General features: G+C 43.6%; 1 pseudogene; it reads right to left on the bottom strand.

Moving 5' to 3' along the window:
- Positions 1-24,454, bottom strand: part of LOC131744196 (lipoxygenase homology domain-containing protein 1-like) — a 123,711-nt pseudogene that overhangs the window by 21,850 nt on the left and 77,407 nt on the right.

Here is a 24,454-nt window from a genome sequence, read left to right as displayed (position 1 = left end):
TAAAGAGAGACAACATATCGTGTAAGCAGAATGGATGGCTGAGCTCCCTGCCCTGGTGGTACTGGGAACACAGGAAGGCTGAACGAGCAGAGCATGACAGAAAACGTCTTTTTAAGAGATCTGCAGCTTGTTCTCCGATTGTTTAGTTGGAAAGACAAACTGAGATGGTATTTATTTGATCATTTCGTGCACTTTGGAAAACTATACCATCCACCCCGCAGCAGTAAACCCTCTGACAATAAGGCACACCAGGCAGTCAAGCGTAAGAGAGGACGAGGTCCCGTCGGCTGGAAATCTATGCAGGGCACACAGTCTGCTCCTCATGGGTCATCCCTGGATGGCAGGGACAATTTACAGACGTCTTTATTGTTATTTCCAAAGGCTCCATGAGCACACACCACCTTGTGAGTATTTTTTAACACTTTCAGAATGTGATTTAAGACCCACCACCAACCCGGACACCTGAGTTCTCAGCAATGTCTCCACCAAGACCTTATCATCCTTTCAACACATAATGCTATTCTCCCCTCCCCAACGTGTCCAAAAGATCATTCATATATCTGATTGCTTTAACACAACTTGTGTCAAGTAAATTTTGCGTAATGTTAGATTTGATAATGAAGGCGGAGCTTAAGGCTTGGTGCCAAGATGGCCCAGGAGTACAGACCTGAGAAAGGACCCCTCCGCCCCTTCTACCCTGTGGCAAGTATGCTTTGAGGAACTGCTGTTCATATAGGAAAATAGGAAACATGCAAATTTCAAACTATAATTCCACGGAGAATCCTATCATGATATCAATTCTTATAGAAAGCTTTCCACCCGGGCTTTGATGAATAATTCAAGAAGTTAAAGAATCTCTTTCCTTTTTTTAGATCTTTCCCATCTCATCCTCATCTCCTTCCCTGCCCCCTGAGCCTGCCCTGGGACCTGGCATCATGCTCTCATGGGGAGAAGGTCAGGAATAATTGTGCACATCAGCTTGGATGTCTTGTTTACCAAAATAGAGACAAACAACAATGATCCATGGATTTATATAATACTCTTGTGTTCTTCCCTTTTGGAATTAGCATGTCATCAGGACACGAGCTTTAAAGATGGAGTTACTAATGGAATATCTAATGTGATGATTTTTGTTGATTTTCAAGTTTTCCTGGGCATAATTTTCTTTTCTACCGCTGGACGAAAGTAAGTATTTTCCAATATCTCTATAGTATACTTTAAAAATATGATCGCTTAACTTCTCTAAGAATGTCTAAGTATCTAAAATACAAAATAGGATCATTTGTAGAAAATAACATAGAGGAACACTCTGAGTCTATATTTAAAAGTTCTACTGTCCTGAGAAAGAGTTGATTTTGATCAGAGTTAAAAATATGTCCGTAATTTTTGTATTGCTTATAGTATGTGTCACGATTACAAGTTTTTTTCTGTAATTTTTTGTGAAACTTTTTTCACCAAAAAAAATCAAAATAACGTGAGTTCGGATATTCTGTCTATACAAGTTTTTCTTTCTTTTTTCTTTCCTTGTAGCTGCTATCTATTCAACCAAGGAATCATACCAAAAAATACTGTCATCTGTTAACCCCTTTAGAAATCATTTCTATTAACTCAAAACTCCCAAAGGAAGAAACAGAATTTCATGTAATTTAAGTCTAAATGTTTCTTATGTTTACCAGTGTTTTGAAAGGCTTAAAAAATGCCAGTGTTGATAATCTACCTCAGACCGTCCCTGCCCCATTTTATTCTCTTTTTGTTGGCTTTTGACCTTAAGTTTGGGAAGACACTAAATCCTGCTACAGAGCAAAGAAAAATTTTCTTGGAGACTTCATCCTAGTAGGCTTATTTTTCTTTTGTGTCAAAAATATTTTTAAAGAAGTCTAGATATACTTTACGATCTCTAAATAGCCCGTAATAAGTTTGGATTTCTTGTCAATAAGGAAGGAAGGTTTAACAGGAACTTTCAGTTTAACAATGAGAAGTATAGGCGCTGTCGTTTGACATTCCTATGCACCTAAGGGCAGTAAGTATATACACAATTGAACTAGAAAATCCTGAACTTCAGGATACAGAGCTATGCCAACAATTGGAATTCCATAATACCTGCTAACCGGCTGGTTTACAGACATTAAGTGTCCGTATTACGTATAAGCCTTGTGACGGACTTTCAAGAGGCTCTAAGGGATCCCGTGAGTCAAATTAGGAAATCCGACTCAACAGAGTTTATAGATCTCACCTAATACCAAGCTTACTGGTGATTCACTAGCAAACCGCAAGCTAAGCGTTCTTCCTTTGGAAAGATCATAGACCAGGGTTGGCAAATTATGGCCCACTGGCCAAATCCAACCTGCCACCTGTTTTTGTAATTAAAGTGTCACTGGAACCAGCACCCTCGTTTGTTTATGGATTGTCCCTGGGAGTTCTTGTGCTACATGGCGGGGCTGAGTCGCTGCCGCAGAGACCACAGGGCTCGCAAAGCCTAAGATGCGTATTAGTCGGCTCTTTATCACAAAAGTTTGCTGACGCCTGCCCTAGACGACCAATACAACTCAAAAAGGTCCTCCCCAGCCTGCATTAGGACATGTGCTGGTTCAGACTGAACACGTGGGATATAAACAAGGCAATGCAGAGCAATCGCGCCCCATGGATTCCCCAGCTCACGCAACAGTTTCCAAGCATGCCCCAATCCACAAACACCGGGTTTATTTACAACAGGCAGCCTGGACAAACCAGGCGTGTCCCGCTGTGCCATGCTGCATGATTCAGAGAAGTCCTCGCTGATAAGTCCCAGCGCACTTGTCCTTCTGCAATGTGACCACACCCTACTGCTCTGTAAGGAGCTGGAGTCTATTTGCCTCCCCGGGGGGTCTGGGTTGCCCTTGGCCAATACAACGCAGCTAAAGTGACATTCTGGGACTTGCGCGTCTAAGTCAGCCTGAGCCTGTCAGAACACTCTCTCGTGGTCCCCAGAGGCACACAGCGAGGCTTCACGCAGGTGGGTACCTCCGGGAGGGCACCCGCAGCGGCCCTTCCGATAAGCACGCTGCAGAGCTATCGGGCTGAAATCACAGGAGACTCACCTAGGCAACCGCCCTTAGCCGACCCACATCAATCTACTGAAAGATAACAATAAATCACTGTTTCGAGCCACTAAGTTTTGCGGTGGTTTCTTGTGCAGAGAAAACTGGAGCAGCTGTTGAGACCATTTCACAGGCAGGAGCTCTCAATTATCTTTTCACTTACAGATACCGCTTGTGTTTTTTCCAGGAGGTCTGATGGTTAGCATGTATGCAAGAGATTTGACTGAGGCATCCCTTTCATTTCCCAAGTAAAGGGAAAAAAGAAAAAGTAGATTGCAGGCCTGCTGTTACCTTTCTCCTCTGCAAATGTTCTTACTGACTGGAGGTTTACCCTCAGGAGAAGGCATGAGCGGGTCATCTGGGTGAACAAAGTCCCTGCATCTGGTGGAGCTCAAAGCCCTTTCTTAGATCTGAGCATTTCATCTTTACCTTATTCTATGCGTTCTGTTACAGGGGTTCGTGGACTTGACTTTGTGGCTCAGAAAATTGCCCCTGTGGTCGCATATAGAAACTTCTGGGTCTAGACGCGGTTTCAGTTACTTGGCAACTCTCCGCTGAATGAATACTCAAAGAAACGTAGGGAGGGTGCATGTAAATTAAGCTCTTAGCGTGCACTTGCTTGTTCACATACCCAGGGAAAAGTCTTCAAGCTGCCTGCCATGAAGTCACACAAAGCACAGTCAAAACTATGGGACCGGCACACGTCGCTGGACGCCACACACAGCAGCAGCACGTGCCCCTTACACGCACCCGAGCATCACGGGGAGATGCAGCGAAGGTAGCAAAACCCGGTGCACCTGTGCAGATGCACCTCCGCGGGCCTGGTTACGGGAAGGGAGGTGGGGTCAGCCTATGAAGACAGGTACGCCGCCGCCGCAGAGATGCTTGCGCAGCGCCTGCTAGGTGGAGGGGAGCGTCGGCGCAGGGGAGATGGAAGAGAAAGAGAACTGCAGGCCCTGAAGTTAAACAGATCCGCCTCCACCCGAAGCCCCCAGGGGAGGGTCCCCCAGACGCCAGGTGGTGAATCCAAGAATTCCTTCCACCCACGGCCCCTTGGCTCCTTGAGAGGGGCCTTTCCCCATCTTTACTTCCACAGCGGTATTTTTACCTTACTTACAGGTCGGCAAGCCTGTCAAATGCTTAACTCAACTCTGCTGGTGACACTGATACCCGCCGAGCCGCAGCACCCCCGAAAGCAGCCTCCGACCCCCGAGGCCCCTCTCACAGGACTGCTTGGCTTTGCTCCACCCTCCAGCCATCCAGAGGGGCCCTTCCCACCTCCAGGCTCAGCCAGGATGTCCCTGCCCTACCTCTTCTCTCCCCCGCCCCACCCCGGTGAACACCTTTGACCCCGGGCTCAGCTCAAGGTCGCCCCCTCTAAGGAGCGTTTCCAGACGTCCACGAGAATGAAGCCTGTCCCTGCTCTCCTGGACCCGGACACACTTCAGCCCTTAGACATGTAAATTAATGCCACCTCTCCATGCCTCCCACCCCCTGAAGGGCACGTTTCTATCTGAAATGTCGCTGTGTCCCCAACGCCTAGCACAACAGCAGCACACGGTAGCCTCTCAGACAGAGAATGAGTGAAAGATGCATACAACATCTGGGGATGTGTCAAGAAGTATTTTGAGAAGTAAAGACCTCACGGGTGAGGAAAGGCATTCAAGGCATTATTAGGAATGTTTCAGCACAGTATACAAATATTTCTCAATTAACAAAGAACAAGTCTTTCTGATGATATGTCATTACTGTTATGTTTTGTACAAAGGACAAGGACATTGTCATTTACCTCATAATTGGTCTTGTTATTAGCACAAAGATAATAGAAACAATATTGACCTCGTATGACCCAAATGTTGAAGGGTAAGTAAATACATTTCAATAAGACTGGCAAATATATTGTAAATAAGACAAATTATTACTTTATTCTGATTTTGATAATTTTATCTCCAAACAATTCTATGTATATACACTCACAAGTCCTTCAAAATACAACCTCATAAGAGGGTCACGAGATTTTTTTGAAATTTTTAAGTACTTTACAGATATTTTTATTCTTCCAAGAGACAAATATTATTAATCCTATTATACACGTAAAGCAAGAGAGAAATTACATGCTGACTACCACAGGAGTTGGCAAAAATTTGATTCTGAATTAGAAACAGTTACGCTTCCTAGAATAAAATGGTTTCAAACAATGCTTAATATTCCCCACTTTAAGTCCGGAAAACAAGCATAGAACACTACCAGCAATGAATCTATGACATATTTCACATTGATGCTGGATTAGGGTGAACCTTTTGTCGGTTCTCTGGTCTGTTCACTATGTATGGCTGTGGTGCAGGACGCCCCAGTTCTAAATGGAGAAGCAGCCCAGAGGCTGGTCCAGCGGTGCTACCGCCAGAGGCTCAAGACCCACGATACATCTCATCACCAGGGAAAGGAGTTTAAAAATGAGCACCTACTGCGTACATAAGATGCGCCAGGGTCTGTGCAGCGCTTCACAGATATAATTCTACCTGATCCTCACAGCACCCTGATCGTTTCTGTTACTGTCTTCGTTTTATACGAAGGAACTGAGACACAGGGAAATACAGTGATTTCCGCAAGCCACGCGGGGAGTAAGTGGCGCCATCAGGACTTAGAACGCGCACTATTAACCAAGACGCTCAGCAGCCTCTCTGCATGCTGGACGCTGTCACACGTCACTATTCAGGTAGGATGACTGCTCTCCAGGGCAGCTGGCCACGGATCCCCCGCTCCTCCGGGGAGTATATTCAGCTCCACCTCAAACCTTGACCCTTGGCAGGGAAGACGGCGTCGCCGTTGAACGGCAAAAGCTCCCGGCAGGTGCCCGGGTTCCCTGTGAGCAGCCTCAGCCTGCATTCCAGCTTCTCGCCAGAGGCGTCGCGGCCTCGTCCTGTCACAAACCCCCCTCGGCCTCACGCCCGCGCTGCGAACCCTCTCCGTGCCCCCCACCTCTGCTCGCCCCCACCTCGCTGTGGCTGACCCAGAGGCCTGCCTGCGGGTATTTGCTCACAATTCTCAAGCACTTTGTGTTCTGATCACCGAGCGATTCACTAGGTCCAAAGCTACCTTCCGAAGCACATTGCTGCGCGCCAGTCACTAGAACAGCAACCCGTGACCTTCATTTTACGAAGAAGTCAAGTCTCGACCGAGGCGCGCACGTCTACGTGAGCGACCCTCTACCAGTTCCGCTGCTGTGGTCATCGACTGCCGTGCAGCAAACCAGCCTAGACTTAATGCCGCAACACAACAGCGACTGCCCCTGTCGCCAGTGAGTCTGCAGCCTGGGGCGGGCTTGACGGCGAAGGCGCTTCTCTGCCCCACGTGGTGTCAGCTGGGGTGGCTCCACTGCGGGCGGGGGGGGCTCTGCTTCCAGGACGGCTCTTACATGACTGGAAGCTCCGCCAGGGCTCAGGGCAGCAGCCTCTGTGTCTCCGCAAGCAGACCTCTCCACGTGGTCTAGGCCCCCCCATGGCACGCGGGCTGGGTCCCAAACATGCCCAGAGGGAGAGAGGCGGAGCCAGGCAGAAGCAACGTCGCCCCTCAGGACCGGCGGTGCACGGCGGAAATGTCACCCAGCGCAACATCTGCCCCACGCGCTTAGCTGAGGGCGTCTGAAAAGCCTGCCCGGGTGACTCCACCTCCAGATGAGGAATCGGCAAAGGTCTGGAAGAGTGTATGGGACAGGAAGTGTTATAACTGCAAACATTTGTAGCAGATGCAGTCTTTCCCCTCCCGACACCCCTCAGCCCCCTTCTCCAACGGAACCACTATTCTCTATTTCAGTGGATCCCAACGGGGGGCTGATTTTGCTTCCAGGGGACGCCTGGTGATGCCTGGAGACAGTTTTTATGGTCACAACCGGGGCTGAACGTTGTTAGCATGGAGTGGGTAGAGGCCAGGGATGCTGCTAAACATCCTATGATATATTTGACAGTCTCACAACAGAGAATCATCCAGCCGCAAATGTCAACAGTCTCGACGCTAAGAAACCTTGCATCAGATTAAGTAAGAACCACTTGATTCATTTATGTCACCCCAAACCGTACTATGTTATCTGTGAACTATCTCTAAACACAAACTGGTTGAAAGTAGGCTCTCTGTGGCAATGTGTCTGCATAGCTGTTGGATAGTCTAAAGATGCTGAGATCACAGTATTTCTGTGTTAATGTCAAATCCATTCCATTCAATTACTGTGCTGAATTATGGGTTTTTTGTCTCAGTCAGAGAAAGGCGTGGACCAATATTCTAGAATCAACGGCACATGAATGACTAGCCAAGCACTGGCTATTTAATGGCAGGAGAAAATGAGGCGAAAGCCAAGCAGGGGCCTGGGAAGCCCCGTGTCCTCTTCCCGGCTGCTCACTTAGCTCTTCCTTAGACCCAAGCCGGAGGTTCCGGGCACCGGACAGCAAGTCCCGGCAAACACCTGGCCTCTGCTGAGGAGGGCACGCCAGGCTCCCCTTCCTCGCTTCCACACCTATTCACACGCGGCCCCCGCCTGCCCATTAGTCCCTGGAGTCTGATGACCCAGCTGCAGGCTGTGTGTGTTGGGGCCGGTGAGGCACGCCCAGAGGCGGCTTCGCTGGCACGTCCGCTGCACACAGCGCGGGCACTTCTCTGCGGCGCTGGCCCCTAAACCCCCCTCCCCGGTTCCCAGGCACCCCCGGCGTGTCCTCCTCTCCAGGGAGCCAGACTGACACGGGCCGAAGGTTCTGACGCAGGAGCTCCTTACTGTCCACACGGCCGCTGAAACCTGTGCCGTAAGTGAGCGGAGCTGGCGCAATCCCAAGCCATCGACATTAAATGCGGGAGGAGTTCACGGGATAGTGTATGTGCTTAGTTATGTTTAGCTGAGGCTAACAACTGAATTTCAGTTTCTTCCCCAGAGCAGATGCCATGTGGGTTGTGAGGCCAGTGAGCATATATGGAAAATAGAATCAAGAAGACAGGAAATATTTTAATCTATTTACCACAGATAATCCACCAAGTTGCTAATAATCATGCTACAAAGAGCTGGCATTGCCTGTAAACAAACGAGTAAGCGCTCCAAGCATGTTACAGTCCCTCAAGTCAGAAACCTTTGAGGGCATATGTAGGAAGCAGAGTCATTTAGAGTGAAGCAGTTTTGTATAACGGTTAAGCGCTGAGTTCTTTCTTTCACTAACTGCTTGACTTAAGACCAGTTTCTAATACTTCTGAGCCAGTTTCCTGGGATGAGATTTTTACCGCGCCCCAGCCCCCGCACTATAACACCACTAGATTCCAAATAAATGGCAAAAGCAAACACACAAAACCCCTCAAAACCCCAAACTTTTTAGTTCATTATTTCATGCCCAAGGAAGTTAAGAAAAAATGCCCAATGCCAAATAACAATAACGATAAAAAGGGCCATCAGCAAAAACCAAGGGGTGAGCACAGTTGAAATCAAGGCAGCTGGGGATTTCCCTGGTGGCGCAGCGGGTAAGACTCCACACTCCCAGCACAGGGGGCCCGGGTTCGATCCCTGGTCAGGGAGCTAGATCCCACACGCATGCCGCAACTAAGAGTTCGCATGCCACAACTAAGGAGGCTGCCGGCCGCAACTAAGGAGCCCACATGCCGCAACTAAGGAGCCGGCGCAACCAAATAAATAATAAAATAAATAAAATGTTTAAAAAGAAAACAAAAAAGCCCGGCTGAGCTGTTGTGGAGGTGTTGAGGCCCCAGGCTGGGCTCCCGAGCGGGTGGGAGCAGGCGGCCTGGCAACTTTGGAAGTGAGCCCAAAGGGGCTGCAGCCTTGGTGAGAGGTGGGCCAGCAAATAACTGTCAGCAAAGGGGGTTTAGCAGAAACACAATTTGTCTCCACAAAGGTCCTAGGTGGAAAGGAGATTAATAAGGATAATAACAATAACGATAATCATCTCCCCTGACAGTTAAAAACATCCTTTCACTTGGGCCCGGAATGAGGTTGAAAGCTAAAGATCCAAAATTATGGCATAATAAGTTAGAAAAATAACACAACAAAGTAAATCCAAAGATACAGATGATATATACACACACATTCTTAATGTCTGGGGGAAGTTAGAAGGTGTTCCTTTAAAGCAAGAACAGTACAGACTATGGAGTCAAACCATCTGGATTCAGATTCTAAATCTGCTATTTGCCACCTGTGTGACTTCCGGCAAGCTAACAAAATCAAACAAACAAACAGAAAAACTTCTCTGTCCTTTAGTTTCATCACCTGTAAAATGGAGCAGTGATACTATCTACCTCATGGCTTATTGTGAAGATTACATAAATGAATATATCTAAAACACTCAGCACCGACACAGCAAATCCTATATGTGTTCACTACTAATGTTCCCATTACTGTTTCTCCACATTGTACCAGGGACCTAGATAGCATCTTAGGACAACAAAAGGCGTATGATTATTCACATGTGATATGGCTGTTTTTCCAGATCATTCAAAAGTATCTTGTGAAAATTCATTAGAATTAGAATTTAAATGTACTTATTGTTATAGGATTAATATAAACTCATTGGCATTAATAAGAGGGTTTACTATAGTGGCTAGCTGTAAGAGTGTTACACAGAAGGCACTGACAAGTTAGAAAATTCAATCCAGCAAAAATGTACATTAAAAATATTATCTCATGACCAAGTCCAGTCTAACTCAGAAAGGCAGTTTTACTAGGGCAGTGATTTTACCTATAGAATTATATTTATGTTTATAAGGTGTCAAGCTTTGGAAAATATGTCTTAGATAATTGTGGGAGTTCGTTAAACATGGCACAGAGTTAGTGATGGTACCTAACTGTACTTATTATCATTATTAATCACCCCAAAATGAAATTAACTCCGCTGATTCCTTCCTTTTCCTTTCCTTCTACCATTACACTGAAACAGCATATTTTAGGCAGCAACATAGAAAGGGGTGAATTATGTAAATGTGCTTCATATACTTTCAAAATCTAAGACTCATGGTTGCTCCTCAGCACTTAACCCCAATGGAACCCTGCCTCTTCAGGTTAGACTTCCCAACTTCTCAAGGTTCTCGCCACACCATAAGTTAGCTTATTCACCTAACTGTAAGACTATCAATGTACTTCTAGAATCATATTGAAACGGAGCAGGGACCCCACTTTCGGTAACAATATCCCAAGACATATTAAAGATCATGCTCTTCAGAATTTATAAATGAAATAAAATAAAAGAGGATCATTCACAGACAAATGATAGTGTCTCACGAACTAAGGTCTGTGATTAATCCACATCAGTACTGTAAAAAACAAAGACAGACCTAGAGTCTGTCATACAGAGTGAAGTAAGTCAGAAAGAGAAAAACAAATACTGTATGCTAACACATATATGTGGAATCTAAAAAAAAAAAAAAAAAAGGTTCTGAAGAACCTAGGGGCAGGACAGGAATAAAGACGTAGACATAGAGAATGGACTTGAGGACACGGAGAGAGGGAAGGGTAAGCTGGGACGAAGTGAGAGAGTGGCATGGATATATATACACTACCAAATGTAAAAATAAATAAATAAAATAAAATAGATAGCTAGTGGGAAGCAGTCGCATAACACAGGGAGATCAGCTCGGTGCTTTGTGACCACCTAGAGGGGTGGGATAGGGAGGGTGGGAGGGAGATGTAAGAGGGAAGAGATATGGGAACATATGTATATGTATAACTGGTTCACTTTGTTATACAGCAGAAACTAACACACCATTGTAAAGCAATTATACTCCTATAAAGGTGTTAAAAAAAAAAAGACATTTTAGTGAGGCCATAAGAAAAAACTAAAACCACAGAAATAATAACCAGAAAAACCACCTTATAATAGTTTATTTTAACCAAAATTACACTGATAAACTATATCTACCAAACTCCTAGGTAAACACCTCTGCTGTATAATGTAACTTCACTATATTCGGTAACACTTACATTGATTACATGGCTAATATTATTAGCAAAGGAATTTCAACATTTCCATCCTTAATTAGAATCTTCAGTTTAAAACTATTAGCCTCTATTATTCATATATGCCCTGCCAAGTTCTGGAATTAATGGATAATTTTCTACTTAGAATGTCATTTCAAGATTTATTACTTAAGGGCTTATTGTAAGACACAGACCTTTTGAGACCCCTTAAAATTACTAAGTGATTCCAGAACATTAATAAAATTCTGTCCATATTAATACATGCACAGCCTTTCCTCTATAAATAACTAAAAAACATAAAGTAAAATATAAGCCAAAATGCAATTTCTAATATCTATCAATGCAAATGCTAATTATCCGCTTGGACATGACGCCTGCACCTCAGCAACCATGCTACTCAGTACGGGACTTTATGAATATAATGATGCTAGCATTAAACCTTGCCTGGTTTCAAATTACCACACACAGTACAAACATTTTTGAAAACAGAGGTTTGTTGACTTGACATGCCTATTAGGAATCCGTATTTACCTCACTCAGATCAGCTTTAAAGTGTAAACATATTAATAACACAGTTTCAAGTTGATTTTAAGAGGATCTAATAGCAAAAGCTAATCTCAAAGGACTTAAGAATAAAACTGAGAAACCAATATGCAAAGTTAGTGGTTAAAAAAAAGTATATTAATAGAAATTAATCCTTTGAAAAATAATTATTTCCCCCATACATTTAAATTACTGAAGGGAAAAAGCTTTTGTGGCTAAAGTTGCTTATGCTCGTTTCTTTATAAATCAAGCTATAATTTAATACCTGTTTCTAGATTCATTTTAAGTATTTTTTTTTTTTTTTTTTTTTTTTTCGGTACGCGGGCCTCTCACTGTTGTGGCCTCTGCCGTTGTGGAGCGCAGGCTCAGTGGCTATGGCTCACGGGCCCAGCCGCTCCGTGGCATGTGGGATCTTCCCGGACCGGGGCACGAACCTGTGTCCTCTGCACCACAGGTGGACTCTTAACCACTGCGCCACCAGGGAAGCCCCATTTTAAGTATTTTTAATCAACCGTTTAAACTCAATAAGAATATATTAAAAATTGTACAAGGCAGGTAATCTTAAAACAGAAATAAATTTTTTCAGATAATTAAAAGGACAAAGGGTGGCAATAGCATTTACCATTTGCTTCCTCTTGTATTTTAGCTTGATGATTTATTTGCATTTCAGAAAAAATAAAAGAGAAGTACAGTTAATGATAGATGTCTGATGACAGTATAAGTAGGAGGAAAAAAAAGTGTGACTTTAACTCTTAAATGGGAGCAAATCCTTGGGTTGATTTTTAACTTACAGGAGGGTATTTGCATCTCCAAGACACACTCTACGCATGCTTCTATTTTCACCATGAGGAATAGCTGGAAATCTGATGCGAAGGGTAAGCTACCGAACGGGACATCCTGAGGGCACTGGGGATGTCCCGGATGTCAGCTGTACCAAAATCATGTTGTACTTTTTTCTACTGAAGCTGTCATTAATCCTCACCTTGTACATAAAGTTTGATTTCTGAATGAATTATGCCCTGAGACATAAAGGGAAGCCATCTGAGGAAAAGAAAAAAAAAGGGAGAGAGAGAGGAGAAAACAGGAGAGAAAATCAATGTTTGTTTTTCTCTATTTTTACAATAAGTCTGATTCTGCATTAATTTTGAAAGTTAAAAGGTAATTATAGGAGTAGCTTTTCAGAATGTCAAACACAATCCAATCTACTGTGTACTCATCAGTGTGGGAAAATGATACCATAACTGTGGCTTGAGGAATGAAACGTCTGAACTGCTAGACCTGCTGACCGACCATCTGCCTCTCAGTCCTCACGCACTAACACTGCATTTAGCAGCCGGGCCCCCAGAGGGTCGCTGTTCATGACGGGGCTGTGACGAGGCCAAGGGCGGGCCTGAGACTCTGAGCCGGACCCCGGGCTCGGGCGGAGAGTGGCCACCCCTTGGTCTCGAGGAATCTGGCACAGAAAAAGGTAGGTGCCACCATTTTAGTACATCCTGAGTGGCGTCTCCATCTTGCTTTCGCATAGCTTCCCTTAGTAGCTTTTCCTTGGCATCTCCAAAAAGAATCACATTACCTTAAACTTCAGGGCAAATATTCGCACTTTGGGCAATGTGCTTTCAGGGAGCAGCAGCATATCCTGGCAGCTTCCCTCTAAACAAACCAACTTCCACGTTAGAAGCAACTTGTGCAGAAGAAGGCTGAGCTCAGAACACCCAGGTTCAGTACTTCCTGGCCTTGTTACCCTCTGGAAGCTCAGTCTCCTCGACTAGATGACCTTCCTCAGAGCTGTGATGAAGCTGAAAGGGACAGCCTTGTGGAAACACTGCCGACCCTACTCAGTGGTACCTGAATGTTACCATTATCCCGCGGTAACCACAGCGACGGTTATCCCACACGCCTTCTATCCAGCCACCCAGGCAACAGACATTCAGGAAGACCCTTCTGTGTGCCAGGTACTCTGCTAAGTGCTGAAGATGCAAGAACGGGAGAGACAAGTTCAGTATAAGAGAAGAGACGAACACGCAAAGGTGCGACTGCGCGAAGTGCCGTACGTGATGTCAGAGATGCTTCCAGGCGTCATGGGAGCAGCAAGGGGGACTGGCCATGTCTGAATGGCCGCAGCGGGGAAGAACAAACACATTTCAGCGAAGAGGTGCCGGTGGGGCTGAAATCGGGCCCGTGAGCGGGTGCTTGACGGGAAGCGAGAGGTCAGGGGGCACCGCAGGGAGGGAGAGCAGCTTGGTGACGGCAAGGAGAGGAGATGCTGCAGGGCTGAGGCACAGGAGGCTGCCAGGCAAGACGAGGCGGGGGTGGAGTGGGGGCCGTCGCGGGGGGGCATGGGGGTCACTGAAGGGGCGCGAGAACGCCAAGGAATTCAGAGGCCGGGCTGCGGGACTACTTCAACCACACTGGCCTTGAAATCCCTGGAGGATGCTGACAGGTGGGGTTGACAGGAGGCCTGTGAGCTCACGCATTCTACTCAGCTGTCAGGACCACTCTCTCCTGTGCCCTTCAAAGGCGAGGAGAGACCTCACGTCTTTCTGACCACTCAGCTCACAGTGTCCTTTCTCTCCCCCGTCTAGAATCTAATAACACAGCATTTATTTTATGCATTGATTTAGCCCCCTAAATTATGCTATCTTGCTTTGTTTTGGTTTATGCATCCAACGTGGCAGCTAGATGACTGGCTCCATAGCTTCCTTCACGGGCCAGGACAAAGGAGGTCACCTTTGTGTGTAAGAACATAGGCTCGGGAATGGCGTGGAGTCAGACTGCCCGGCCCATGTTCTTGACCTCTCTAAGCCTCAAGTTCCCTCATTTGTAAATCATACCTAGAGCATAAGGATGCAGGATTAAACATACATATTTAAATTTCTCATCTGACACCTGCTATCTGGCATGTGATAAATGGTCAAGAAATAGCATTACTATTATATTCTCTCTTTGCCAAACACAGTACCGTGTGCATAGTTGGGGTCACAGCACATGTAATTCAGGCAATGGTCATCCCCCTTCCCCCATCCCCTTTTCAGATGTTCCAGAAAGAAGTAAGCCTTGGAGAGCAAGCTTTGTACCAGAGGACCTGCCTTCCATCCTAGTCGACTGGAGATGAGTTAATCAGATGTTCTCTTTTAATATTCTGACCTAAAAGATACAGCAACTGTGATCCGATAACGCTGCCCAAGGAGGCTTCACGGTACCGGTACTGCTAAGGCCAGCTGGTACTCCGGAACCCGAGCCTGCTGCAAGCCAAAGAGATGGGTGAGAAGAACGTTCCAGAAGAAGCTGATCTCCAGAAAGAAGAATGGAGATTTTCAATGAAGAGACACATTGAAAATTCAAAGAGAGTGACGGGCTGACTGGTGACTTTCTAGCTTACAAAGTTGAGCTTTATTTCTTTTCTAAAAAAAATTAATTAATTTATTTATTTTTGGCTGCGTTGGGTCTTCGTTGCTGTGCATGGGCTTTTCTAGTTGAGGCGAGTGGGGGCTACTCTTGGTTGCGGTACACGGGCTTCTCATTGCAGTGGCTTGTCTTGTTGCAGAGCACGGGCTCTAGAGCACAGGCTCAGTAGTTGTGGCGCACGGGCTTAGTTGCTCCGCAGCATGTGGGATCTTCCTGGGCGAGGGATCGAACCCGTGTCCCCTGCATTGGCAGGCAGGTTCTTATCCACTGTGCCACCAGGGAAACCCTGAGCTTTATTTCTTAAAGCTGGATTCCATGACAGTCACGTTCAAAATTGCCATTTCTAAAATTAGCTTTAATGAATTTCTCATCCTTGCAACCAAACCAGGGTTTATTGGCTGACCAATTAACATTTAAAAAAATCATACTCTTGCCTTGCAACCATCAGTTGCTTGTGCCCTTCTGATCCCATACCTTGGTGCATTCAGTTCCCTACCCCCTCTCGTCGATTGTTGCTGCACTTTGAGGACCCGCAGCGGCTGGCAGCAAGTGGCGCCCGAACAGGGACTTGACAAGAGGGACATCTGAATCTCGGCTCTTGGCACTCCAGCCAGGTGTCAAGGCTGTGTCTCTGAGGTGGGAGAACTAACCTCAGGACACTGGTCCACAAGAGACCTCTCAGCTCCACGTAATATGAAATGGCGAAAATCTCCTAGAGATCTCCATCTCAACACCAAGACCCAGATTCACTCAAGGACCAGCAACGAACAGTGCTGGACACCCTATACCCAACAAAGAGTGAGACAGGTCTACAGCCCCATCCATTGGCAGAGAGGCTGCCTAGAATCACAGTAAGGCTGCCGACATCCCCATACACGCCCCCAGACGTGGACCTGCCCACCAGGGAGACGGGATCCAGCCTCATCCACCAGAACAGGGTCACTGGTCCCCCCAACCAGGAAACCTGCTCAACCCACTGAACCAAGCTCAGCCACTGGGGACAGCCACCAAAAATAGATAGAAATACGAACCTGCAGCATGCAAAAGGGAGACCCCAAACACAGTAAGATAAGCAAAATGAGAAGACAGAAAAACACACAGCAGATGAAGGAACAAGATAAAAACACACCAGACCTAACAAATGAAGAGGTAATAGCCAATCTACCTGAAAGAGAATTTAGAATAATGATGGTGAAGATGATGCAAAATCTTGGAAATAGAATAGACAAATTGCAAGAAACAGTTAACAAGGACCTAGAAGAAATAAAGAGGAAGCAAGTAATGATGAGCAACACAATAAATGAAATGAAAAATACTCTAGACGGGATCAGTAGCAGAATAACTGAGGCAGAAGGACGGATAAGTGACCTGGAAGATAAAATAGTGGAAATAACTACTGCAGAGCAGAAGAAAGAAAAAAGAATGAAAAGAACTGAGGACAGTCTCAGAGATCTCTGGGACAACATTAAACGCACCAACATTTGAATCATAGGGGTCCCAGAAGAAGAAGAGGAAAAGAAAGGGACTGAGAAAATATTTGAAGAGATTACAGTTGAAAACTTCCCTAATATAGGAAAGGAAATAGTCAACCAAGTCCAGGAAGCACAGAGAGTCCCATACAGGATAAACCCAAAGAGAAACATGCCAAGACACATAATAATCAAACTGTCAAAAATTAAATACAAAGAAAACATATTAAAAGCAGCAAGGGAAAAACAACAAATAACACACAAGGGAATCCCCATAAGGCTAACATCTGATCTTTCAGCAGAAACTCTACAAGCCAGAAGGGAGTGGCAGGACATATTTAAAGTGATGAAGGAAAAAAACCTACAACCAAGATTACTCTACCCAGCAAGATCTCATTCAGATTTGATGGAGAAATTAAAACCTTTACAGACAAGCAAAAACTGAGAGAGTTCAGCACCACCAAACCAGCTTTACAACAAATGCTAAAGGAACTTCTCTAAGCAAGAAACATAAGAGAAGGAAAAGACCTACAAGAACAACCTGAAACAATTAAGTAAATGGTAATAGGAACGCACATATCAATAATTACCTTAAATGTAAATGGATTAAATGCTCCCACCAAAAGACACAGACTGGCTGAATGGATACAAAAACAGGACCCATATATATGCTGTCTACAAGAGACCCACTTCAGACCTAGGGACACTTACAGGCTGAAAGTGAGGGGATGGAAAAAGATATTCCATGCAAATGGAAATCAGAAGAAAACTGGAGTAGCAATTCTCATATCAGACAAAATAGACTTTAAAATAAAAACTATTACAAGAGACAAAGAAGGACACTACATAATGATCAAGGGATCGATCCATGAAGAAGATATAACAATTGTAAATATTTATGCACCCAACATAGGCGCACCTCAATACATAAGGCAAATACTAACAGCCATAAAAGGGGAACTCGACAGTAACACAATCATAGTAGAGGACTTTAACACCCCACTGTCACCAATGGACAGATCATCCAAGCAGAAAATTAATAAGGAAACACAAGCTTTAAATGATACATTATACAAGATGGATTTACTTGATATTTATAGGACATTCCATCCAAAAACAACAGAATACACATTTTCCTCAAGTGCCCATGGAACATTCTCCAGGATAGATCATATCTTGGGTCACAAATCTAGCCTTGGCAAATTTAAGAAAATTGAAATCGTATCAAGTATCTTTTCTGACCACAACGCTATGAGACTAGATATCAATTACAGGAAAAGATCTGTAAAAAATACAAACACATGGAGGCTAAACAATACACTACTTAATAACGAAGTGATCACTGAAGAAATCAAAGAGGAAATCAAAAAGTACTTAGAAACAAATGACAAAGGAGACACGACGACCCAAAACCTATGGGATACAGCAAAAGCAGTTCTAAGAGGGAAGTTTATAGCAATACAATCATACCTTAAGAAACAGGAAGCATCTCGAATAAACAACTTAACTTTGCACCTAAAGCAATTAGAGAAGGAAGAACAAAAAAACCCCAAATTTAGCAGAAGGAAAGAAATCATAAAGATCAGATCAGAAATAAATGAAAAAGAAATGAAGGAAACAATAGCAAAGATCAATAAAAGTAAAAGCTGGTTCTTTGAGAAGATAAATAAAATTGATAAACCATTAGCCAGACTCATCAAGAAAAAAAGGGAGAAGACTCAAATCAATAGAATTAGAAATGAAAAAGGAGATGTAACAACTGACTCTGCAGAAATACAAAAGATTATTAGAGATTACTACAAGCAACTCTATGCCAATAAAATGGACAACCTGGAAGAAATGGACAAATTCTTAGAAATGCACAACCTGCCAAGACTGAACCAGGAAGAAATAGAAAATATGAACAGACCAATCACAAGCACTGAAATTGAAACTGTGGTTAAAAATCTTCCAACAAACAAAAGCCCAGGACCAGATGGCTTCACAGGCAAATTCTATGAAACATTTAGACAAGAGCTAACACCTATCCTTCTCAAACTCTTCCAAAAGATAGCAGAGGGAGGAACACTCCCAAACTCATTCTATGAGGCCACCATCACCCTGATACCAAAACCAGACAAAGACGTCACAAAGAAAGAAAACTATAGGCCAATATCACTGATGAACATAGATGCAAAAATCCTCAACAAAATACTAGCAAACAGAATCCAACAGCACATTAAAAGGATCATACACCATGATCAAGTGGGGTTTATTCCAGGAATGCAAGGATTCTTCAATATACGCAAATCAATCAACGTGATACACCATATCAACAAACTGAAGGAGAAAAACCATATGATCATCTCAACAGATGCAGAGAAATCTTTTGACAAAATTCAACACCCATTTATGATAAAAACCCTGCAGAAAGTAGGCATAGAGGGAACTTTCCTCAATATAATAAAGGCCATATATGACAAACCCACAGCCAGCATTGTTCTCAATGGTGAAAAACTGAAACCATTTCCACTAAGATCAGGAACAAGGCAAGGTTGCCCACTCTCACCACTCTTATTCAACATAGTTTTGGAAGTTCTAGCCACAGCAATCAGAGAAAATAAAGAGATAAAAGGAATCCAAATAGGAAAAGAAGAAGTAAAGCTGTCATTGTTTGCAGATGACATGATACTATACATAGAGAATACTAAGGATGCTACCAGAAAACTACTAGAACTAATCAATGAATTTGGTAAAGTAGCAGGATACAAAATTAATGCACAGAAATCTCTGGCATTCTTATACACTAATGAAAAATCTGAAAGTGAAATTAAGAAAACACTCCCATTTACCATTGCAACAAAAAGAATAAAATATCTAGGAATAAACCTACCTAAGGAGACAAAAGACTTGTATGCAGAAAACTATAAGACACTGATGAAAGAAATTAAAGATGATACAAATAGGTGGAGAAATATACCATGTTCTTGGATTGGAAGAATCAACATTGTGAAAATGACTCTACTACCCAAAGCAATCTACAGATTCAATGCTATCCCTATCAAATTACCACTGGCATTTTTTACAGAACTAGAACAAAACATTTCACAATTTGTATGGAAACACAAAAGACCCCAAATAGCCAAAGCAATCTTGAGAACGAAAAATGGAGCTGGAGGAATCAGGCTCCCTGACTTCAGACTATACTACAAGGCCACAGTAATCAAGACAGTATGGTACTGGCACAAAAACAGAAATACAGATCAATGGAACAGGATAGAAAGCCCAGAGATAAACCCACACACACATGGTCACCTTATCTTTGATAAAGGAGGGAAGGAAACACAGTGGAGAAAAACAGCCTCTTCAATAAGTGATGCTGGGAAAACTGGACAGCTACCTGTAGAAGTATGAAATTAGAACACTCCCTAACACCACACACAAAAATAAACTCAAAATGGGTTAAAGACCTAAATGTAAGGCCAGACACTATCAAACTCTTAGAGGAAAACATAGGCAGAACACTCTATGACATAAATCACAGCAAGATCCTTTTTGACCCATCTCCTAGAGAAATGGAAATAAAAACAAAAATAAACAAATGGGATCTAATGAAACTTAAAAGCTTTTGCACAGCAAAGGATACCATAAACAAGACCAAAAGACAACCCTCAGAATGGGAGAAAATATTTGCAAATGAAGCAACTGACAAAGGATTAATATCCAAAATTTATAAGCAACTCATGCAGCTCAATAACAAAAAAACAAACAACCCAATCCAAAAATGGGCAGAAGAACTAAATAGACATTTCTCCAAAGAAGATATACAGATAGCCAACAAACACATGAAAGAATGCTCAACATCATTAATCATTAGAGAAATGCAAATCAAAACTACAATGAGATATCATCTCACACCGGCCAGATTGGCCATCATCAAAAACTCTAGAAACAATAAATGCTGGAGAGGGTGTGGAGAAAAGGGAACCCTCTTGCACTGTTGGTGGGAATGTAAAATGATACAGCCACTATGGAGAACAGTATGGAGGTTCCTTAAAAAACTACAAATAGAACTACCATATGACCCAGCAATCCCACTACTGGGCATATACCCTGAGAAAACCATAATTCAAAAAGAGTCATGTACCAAAATGTTTATTGCAGCTCTATTTACGATAGCCAGGACATGGAAGCAACCTAAGTGTCCATCAACAGACAAATGGATAAGGAAGATGTGGCACACATATACAATGGAATATTACTCAGCCATAAAAAGAAATGAAACTGAGTTATTTGTAATGAGGTGGATAGACCTGGAATCTGTCATACAGAGTGAAGTAAGTCAGAAGGAGAAAAACAAATACCATATGCTAACACATATATATGGAATCTAAAAAAAAAAAATGTCATGAAGAGATTAGTGGTAGGATGGGAATAAAACACGGACCTACTAGAGCATGGACTTGAGGATATGGGGAGGGGGAAGGGTAAGCTGCGACCAATTGAGAGAGTGGCACGGACATATACACACTACCAAATGTAAATTAGATAGCTAGTGGGAAGCTGCAGCATAGCACAGGGAGATCAGCTCGGTGCTCTGTGACCACCTAGAGGGGTGGGATAGGGAGGGTGGGAGGGAGGGTGACAAAAGAGGGAAGAGTTATGGGAACATATGTATATGTATAACTGATTCACTTTGTTGTAAAGGAAAAACTAACACACTATTGTAAAACAGTTATACTCAAATAAAGATGTTAAAAAAAAAAAAAAAAGCTGTTACAAGCCTGAAGTTTTCCTCCTTTTTTCCTTCTGATTTTCCCCAATCTGATTTTGAATTCTCAAATCTGGGGCACCTTAAATTATAATAATGGTACCATTTTAATTTCTTCAGTTCCTGTTACTAATAATAGTTTGGTTTTTTTATAAGCATTGGGGTTTTGGGAAGTTTGCATTGTCTTATTCTTATCAACTGGTTATTACTTGTGTTACACCCTCATATGCCTTGCTAATAGGAGACTTACAGATTGAGTTTACTTCTGGTTCCTTAGGATATAATATAACTTGTCAGAATTGTATTTTTAGTACTTGCATTCTGCCTATGAAAGGAACTTTTTCTGTTATGATGTTAAAACAACCTTCCTATGTAATGCTGCCTGTAAATATTTCTGAACCATGGTATCATAGTACTAGCATGCAAGCTTGGCTAGAATTATCTGAAGCTTTAAAAAGACCTAAACGATTCATTGGAATATTAATATGTAGCATATTAGCCTTAGCCGCTTTAACAGCCATAGCCGCTACCGCCGGTTTAGCATTAAGTAAAACTGTACAACAAGCACATTATGTTAATCAATTGTCTAAAAATACCAGTATTGCATTAGCATTACAAAGTCATATTGATACTCAACTAAAAACTGAGGTTGATGAGTTAAAAAATGCTCTCATAGGTTTAGGAGACCAAATTATGACTTTAAAATGGAAAATGCGTTTGATTTGCCATGCTAAGTATACTTGGATTTGTGTGACTCAACACGCTTATAATGAAACTGACTGGGATTGGAACAAAGTAAAAATGCACTTTTTAAGTGTATGGACTGATGGACACATTAGTTTGGACATACAAAAACTTAATGCGGAAATAACAAGAAATTCAAGAAGCTCATCTACAAGAAGACGGGCCCCAACAGTTAATTCAAGGACTCTTGGATCAACTTCAATGGTTAAACCCCATGCATTGGTTTCAAAATGGACTCACAGGATTGATTACCGTGGGGTCATGTGTATTGTTGATGTTAATTGCCTTACCTTGTTTATTACGCTTTGTTGTTGGCCGTCTCGCTGCTCTTCGTCAGGAGGTGTATGGGTTGAAATTGCATTATCAAGCTTTAAAAAATAAAAGAGGGGGAAATGCGGCGAGCACTGCCCTCTGAGGAAGGCGCCATTAAGACCCTCATAAGCCTCAGGGCCCGACTGTAGTCTCCTTGGTCTGCATCCTGGACTTGATGGGATGAACGTAAAAAAGGAGATGGCCTTTGGCCAAATCGCTCCAGGAACCTGCTCAGTTACCGGGAGTCTCTGGTTGTTCCCTAAAGCTAGGAAAAGCAACCCTGGAGGGGAAATGGGTGCCTTTGAGGGAGAAGCCGAGAAGCCAATCAACCAGCTGATGCCGATAAGGCGTGACTAAGCCGAGAAGCCAATCAACCAGCTGATGCCGATAAGGCGTGACTAAGCAAATTCCCTGCTTTAGGGGTATATATACGGCTACGCTTTGTGATTAAACTTGCCTTGCAACCATCAGTTGCTTGTTCCCTTCTGATTCCCCCCCCCCAAAAAAAAAAAAAATCATGCTCTTGTCTTTTGTTCAGTCTACCTATGGAATGTCTCTTCTATGATTTCTCTTCTTTCAGAAACTACTGGACTAAAGCAATGCTCTGGCCCTGAAAGCCACAGAGACCTCTGAGCACTAGATATCTACTAAAAATAACTCCCTCTAGATGGCTCCAGGTTTAGATTCTTATACACTTGAAATCGTCAAAACTGTTAACTCTTAATTCCCTTCGGCAGCCATCATTTCTATGGGTTTTTTTTTTTTTTTTTTTTTTTTTCGGTACGCGGGCCTCTCACTGTTGTGGCCTCTCCCGTTGCGGAGCACAGGCTCCGGACGCGCAGGCTCAGTGGCCACGGCTCACGGGCCCAGCCGCTCCGCGGCACGTGGGATCCTCCCGGACCGGGGCACAAACCCGCGTCCCCTGCATCGGCAGGCGGACTCTCAACCACTGCGCCACCAGGGAAGCCCTCTATGGGATTTTTTAAAAATTAGTTTTACACTGCCATCAGATCTTTCCTCATGGACCATTTCTAATAAATAGAACAGGATAGATTTTAGCTGCTTTAGGTGAGAGTCATTTGTAGGACACACGTATTTTCTTCTGCATGTGCCTCTATCCACCTGCCTACGCACGTGTCTGCGCCCATCCTTCAATTCCTACCCCATCACGCGCTGCTGCAGAAGAAGCAGAGTAAACTAACCGAGGCCAGTCGTCGAGGACTGTGAACCACGCTTTACATCAGGATGTGACCATCCCCCCAAAGCCCGTGAACAGGTGGGAGTATTAGAGCAGTGAGCCTGGAGGGAGGCACGGTGACAGTAAAGGGACGGAATCGAAAAGCCGGAGCTTGCCTGCCCGAGAAGACCACCCGCACGCATCATGCAGCCACAGCAAAAGCTCACTTCAATGACCCCAGGTCACCAGGGAGTTCCCTTTCACCGGGACAGCTAGGAAACACAAAGACGGAAACAAACAAAATTTCTCTAGTCTTTCACGACAGAAGTAGACAGCCACGGAATGGCTGTCTGTGTGATGTGGCCCTAAGACACGTGGGTCGTTGTTGGTGGAGAGGGGGTATAAGAAGGTGCTAGAGATTAGATTTTGTCTGAGATACATTTCAGGTATGGCACCCACTCACTCATCCCGCAAACAGCAGAAGAAACCTAAATGCTTGTAAGAAGGCTCTGCGTCTCCACCCCCATCCAAAAAATGAGCAAGACGCATCCCTGCACCTCATTCTGTCAGCTTCCACCATCACCACTTGTCACTTTTGTACCAAGGAATGGCTCAAACTGACAAAGAAGAGCACAGAAACCTGCAGCAGCACAAATAACCTGCTCAGAATAGCAAGAAATGATTAATAGTGGCCTCTTTCGGGAGAAAAAAATCAGTGAAGTTAAATGACTGCTCACTGTCTCATGATAATTTTTATTATTCTCTCTTCCCTATAAAAATAGTATTTTATATTTCTGTACTTTATCAAAATTTCAACATCCTTTCTTATCTCTGTCATTTATCATGTCCCCCTCTTTCCCAGAAAGGGAAAATAAAACCACTTGTACATGGGCTGAACTATTTTGAAAGTAAACAAATATATTAACAATTTTTAATTGACACATTTGAGGATTGTTACAGAGGGAACTGAGATTAGGTGATCTCTAAGGTTTTTCCAGCCTGGGATTCCGCTGTGTTTTTCAT

The sequence above is a fragment of the Kogia breviceps genome, chromosome 17, assembly GCF_026419965.1.
Source record: "Kogia breviceps isolate mKogBre1 chromosome 17, mKogBre1 haplotype 1, whole genome shotgun sequence".
Taxonomy (NCBI): domain Eukaryota; kingdom Metazoa; phylum Chordata; class Mammalia; order Artiodactyla; family Physeteridae; genus Kogia; species Kogia breviceps.
This window is presented reverse-complemented; position numbering and strand designations above follow the sequence as displayed.